The sequence below is a fragment of the Cervus canadensis genome, chromosome 24, assembly GCF_019320065.1.
Source record: "Cervus canadensis isolate Bull #8, Minnesota chromosome 24, ASM1932006v1, whole genome shotgun sequence".
NCBI lineage: Eukaryota > Metazoa > Chordata > Mammalia > Artiodactyla > Cervidae > Cervus > Cervus canadensis.
In genome coordinates this window covers 26217496-26223256 of record NC_057409.1, presented here as the reverse complement: position 1 = coordinate 26223256, position 5761 = coordinate 26217496, and positions in this window count along the sequence as shown.

Here is a 5761-nt window from a genome sequence, read left to right as displayed (position 1 = left end):
GAATCTATAGGCTACTGATTAAAATTCTCTTCTACACATCATCTAGGCAAACTTTTTGAAGGGAGTATACTGTATTACCTCATAAATAAAAAAATGCTCCCTGAAAAGTAAACTTCTGAAAGTTTGTAGGCTGGGCTACTCATGCCACATAAAATTATGATAGAGTTGGTTTCTGGTGGAAATTTTCTTCTTTTCTTGTCAATCATTCTCTTCTGATACTTCTCTTCTAAATTCATTTAAGAACAGGAAGAATTTATGCTACTACAAGCTGCTGAAATTTAGGTAACTGAAACTAGAATACAACACAATTAATATATGATGATTCATTCATGAATAAGCTCATATAAATAGTTTTATAATACCTATATTATGCTTTCTTTTTTCAGTTTTAAATACAAGCCAATTTAAGGCAGGATCAAATAATAATACCCAATAAACTTAGTCTAAAACCATAAATTTTGTTGCTGGGGGTGACTTAGAAATCAGATAATGTAATTCAACATTCTCATTTTAGAGATCAGGAAACTAATTAAGGCCTGTATTGATGATATCCATTCCTAATAGAAAAGCCAAAATTGGATCCAACTCTTCTAACACTTGCAAGAGTGTTCGTCCTAATAATTAAACAAACAAACAAACAAAAAAATGGTGACTGTCTTATGAGTTTTAAAAGAAAGACCCATAAACTCATAACAAAAATTAGGTATTTCAGGAGAAATACAGTCTCGGGGGTGATCTCTTGTGTATAGAAGGTGTCAAGTACAGAGTAACAACAATTAACAAGATTGAAATGTATCATTTGGTTATTTAAATCAGATTTAAGTTCTTACATGATACTGAGATGCCACTGGATTTTCTAATCTTGTTATAACATCACCAAAGGGTATTTTATTTTCCATCTTACTTTCTACTTTTCTTCATTTAGTAATCTTTTAAGAGGAAAAAAAGTCTTGCTAAAATTGAAGTGAATACATTTAATGTAGTATAATCAGCTTCTAAATCTACTTAACTGGAGTCCCATCATGCAATTAGTATACTGAATGAATAGCCCAAATGGGAAACATATTATAATAAGGACTGGGTGAATTTCGTTGAGACAAACTTCACTTTCCTGAAATGTTTTTAAGCATCTGATTTTGTAGTCAAGTATAGCTCCATTTGCATACTTCCTTATTTGCATTTGACCTAGACACCTGCATCACTTTTTGGAGAGTCATATTTCTATGGTACTTTTGAACACTTCACTGCCACCCCACTATGACAAAATGCATTTTGCTTGCTGGGGCTCTTTGAGGGGTGCACAGCATGATTATTTTTAACCTTTCACTTGTTTTCATTTAAGTTAGAACAAGTTGTTTACCTATATTACAAGGGAGTTTTGTTTTTCATTGGTTTACTTTGTCATCCAATTTTTAAAAGTGACATGCAGTTAGGGAGACATGGGCATTTTCTCAAAATAGAATGCAAATGATACTTATTGATATCATAATTATTCATGTTCACAGAAAAGCTCCCCACTTCTTCTGTACTAATATTAGATCACAGTTTTTTCTGTCTTCTGTGATGTGGAGGAAATAAACATCCATAACTTCTACATCCCAAGCAGAACCTATCAGTTTACCACTTCACTTTGCAAAACAACTTATCAGTCCAAATGCCTCTATTGTTCCCCATTTTATTCAACTTGAAAACCTGGGGTTTAGCTTTGATTCTTTTCTTTCCCACTGTCTCATATCCAACCAGTTAGGAAGCTTGGTTGAATCTACCTCCTTCAGATACATTGTGTCTATGGTTTCTCCATCCCTAGTCACTGCCTTAATTCAAATTCCAACCGCTCTTTGCTGGATCATTTCAACGTCTCTATTACTGCACTTCCTGTGTCCAACTTTCTAACTTTCCAATGTGGCAACATTTCCAAAATTAAAATATCTCACTGCTGTGCTCAAAACACAAAAGGCCAAATGTCTTAATTATCCTTGGAAAAACACCTTCCATGCAGTACATCATCTCTGCAAAATCTCCCCCGATTGCCTCTTCTGTTTCCTACTTCCCACTGACTCTTCTTTCTCATCTATTACTCTTTCACCACATGGAATTCCTTCTTAATGTACTGGACGTCCATGTACTTCTGAATGTATATAAGTTCTATGCTCAGAATTCCCATTTCCTGATGCATGGCTGGTGGTATATGGCAAGAAATTGAAGGGGTTTCAGAATATAGGTGGTGAGAGTGCTTCCCAGTTGCTCAGTGGTAAAAAATTTGTCTGCAGTGCAGGAGATGCAAGTTTGATTTCCTGGGTCAGGAACATCCCCTGGAGGAGGAAATGGCAACCCACTTCAGTATCTTTGCTTAAAAAATCTCCTGGACAGAAGAGCCTGGCAGGTTACAGTCCGTGGTATTGCAAAGAGTCAGACATGAGTAAGCAAAGCACAAAGCAGACAGGATCTGTATTCCAGTTCTCCTATCTTTTACCTGTGGGACCTCAGTCAAATAACTTAGCTTCCCAAATCTCAGTTTTTTCATCTGTAGAACGGTGATAGTTATACTGTTTGCCTTACTGAATCTTGAGAGGTTTATGTGTGTAAAGTATAGTGTCTGGTGCATGGTCATCAATGAATGCTAGTTAATGTCAATGCTAATCAGTTCAGTTCAGTTGCTCAGTCATGCCCTACTCTTTGCAGCCCCATGGACTGCAGCACACCAGGCTTCCCTGTCCATCACCAACTCCCAGAGCTTACTCAAACTCATGTTCATCGCATCAGTGATGCCATCCAACCATCTCATCCTCTGTCGTCCCCTTCTCCTCTCGCCTTCAGTCTTTGCCAGCATCAGAGTCTTTTCCAATGAGTTGGTTCTTCACATCAGGTGGCCAGAGTATTGAAGTTTCAGCTTCAGCATCAGTTCTTCCAATGAACATTCAGGACTGATTTCCTTTAGGATGGACTAGTTGGATCTCCTTGTAGTCCAAGGGACTCTCAAGAGTCTTCTCCAACACCATGGTTCAAAAGCATCAATTCTTCAGTGCTCAGCTTTCTTTATAGTCCAACTCTCACGTACATACATGACCACTTGAAAAACCATAGCCTTGACTAGATGGACCTTTGTTGGCAAAGTAATGTCTCTGCTTTTTAATATGCTGTCTGGGTTGGCCATAGATCTTCTTCCAAGGAGCAAGCATCTTTTAATTCCATGGCTGCAGTCACCATCTGCAGTGATTTTGGAGCTCCTCCCCCCAAAATTAGGAATAATTGTGTAATTATCATCAAAGGAACTCAAAGCCCTTTAAGGACATCATGTTGGGTCTCATATAAACTGCCTAAAGCTGTACTTGATAGCTATGGCAAAAAGAAAAAAAAAATTATGCTTTTTCTTTCAGCTCAGTTCAGTCACTCAGTCGTTTCTGACTCTTTGCGACCCCATGAATCGCAGCACTCCAGGCCTGCCTGTCCATCACCAACTCCTGGAGTTTACCCAAACTCATGTCCATCGAGTCGGTGATGCCATCCAGCCATCTCATCCTCTGTCATGTCCCCTTCTCCTCCTGCCCTCAATCTTTCCCAGCATCAGGGTCTTCTGAAATGAGTCAACTCTTCACATCAGGTGGCCTAAGTATTGGAGTTTCAGCTTCAGCATCAGTTCTTCCAATGAACACTCAGGACTGATCTCCTTTAGGATGGACTGGCTGGATCTCCTTGCAGTCCAAAGGACTCTCAAGAGTCTTCTCCAACACCACAGTTCAAAAGCATCAATTCTTTGGCGCTCAGCTTTCTTCACAGTCCAACTCTCATATCCATACATGACCACTGGAAAAACCATAGCCTTGACTAGATGGACCTTTGTTGGCAAAGTAATATCTCTGCTTTTTAATATGCTATATAGTCTGGTCATTACCTTAAATAATCATCTAATCTTAAGTCAAATCTGTGTAATTACATATAACATAATTCACCTTCTATGGATATTCATGGATAGCACTGAAAAATTGTCATCAAGAAAATATCAACTGCTAGCTATTACTTACTTGGCTAATAAATCATGAACTTCAGAGATCCAACACCTTGTACTTTCATTGGCAGGCAAAGAGTCATCAGCAAGTTCCTTGTCCTGCAAAAGTGGGCATCACAGAGACCAACTTCTAACAGGCACAAGGCATAATCATAGCTTTAGTCTGGAAACCTCCTGCTGGTTCCATACTCTGCCTTTTTAACCCTGGCTAGACTATTCTGTTTTTCTTACTTTACCTCTGGGTTCAGACCCCAGAGACTTCCTGGTGGACAGTGTGGGTGGACAAGAGGAACCCCTGATTTTACAAGTTCTCTAAACCCTTCCTCCAGTGCTTACCCAAAGGTCTGCATGCTTCCTTTCTCCTCTACAACCTGACAGTCGGCTCATGTTTTCACTTGCTTTGTCCTCAGAGTTCCCTTTGCTCTTCAAGTGACCTTTTCACCCCTGGTCCCAGTATAGCCATCAGCATCTCCTTCTCTCTAGGCCAGAAAGCAGGAGAAGGTCTCCACTCCTCTATTGTGTTGTAAACTAATATTGTTTAAAATACAATATTTTGTATTGATAGTTCCCAAAAGAGGATGGCCAAAATATAAACTGAGCAGGGAGCTGCACTGGGTAATAGCAAGGTCTCTTTGTGCTTTGTATCATATGATTCTAGGTTTAGAGGCATTGAATTTTAAAATCTCCCTTTGCAGAAAAAAGTTAACATAAAGGGCACACACACACAGGAAATGAGGCTCTAGTTCTTCAACATGGTCCCTAAGAACCTTCCTGTTGGACAAGCTGCTTGGTCTCCAGGTGTTACATCCTCTTCTCAGCTGGCTGCTAGCTTGGAGTCCTGATTTAAAGGACAATCATGAGTTTAAAAGGGGTGTAGGATTAAGGTATCTCACCCTATGTCCTAGGATATGTGTTCTTGAGAGTCCTAGGGTCTGACTTAAACGCCTTAATGGTCACAGCAGACTAGGGTATGAAAGCAAAAGTGTTAGTCACTCAGTCGTGTCAAACTCTCTGCAACTCCACGGACTGTAACCCATCAGGCTCCTCTGTCCATGGAATTCTCCAGGCAAGAATATTGGAGTGTGTAACCATTCCCTTCTCCTGGAGATCTTCCCTACCCAGGGATCAAACCTGGGTCTCCTGCATTGCAGGTGGGTTCTTTACCATCTGAATCACCAGGGAAAGCTTAGAGTAGGGTATGGAGGGAGGAAAGAGGAATGAGCCTTAAGCCTGGAAATTTTTATCACAGCTCTACTTTTATCAACTTACTCATCTGACAAATGTTTACTGAGCCTCTTCATGTACCAGAACTGTGCTGGTGCTGCTGGAGATGATAGCATCTCTGTCTTCTCAGAAAGGGGCTGGAGAGTTCAGGTGGAGGGGAAATCACAAGATAATTTCAGTGAGAGGTGATTCTATGAAGATATTAATAAAGCACTTATAAGATGAGTGATTTGAAGAGCCTTCTTAAATAAGGTGCAGCACTGGGGAGGAGGCATTGTCTTTACCAGGGAGGTCCGGGGGAGAGTTTTCAAGATGGATGGTTTGACCATCATAGTGGGCTAAACCAAGAAGGAAACTTGATATATTCAAGAGCCAAAGAAAAAAAGGTGGGTGTCAGAAGGAAGGCAGGTTCCAGCTCTGGTGGACCTTGTAGATTACAAGTTTTGGATGTTATTCTAGCACGGATTTTGGGTAAAATTTCATATGGACAAAGAGGTTGTAGCAGAGTGAGTCCAGTGGGGCCACAGCAGA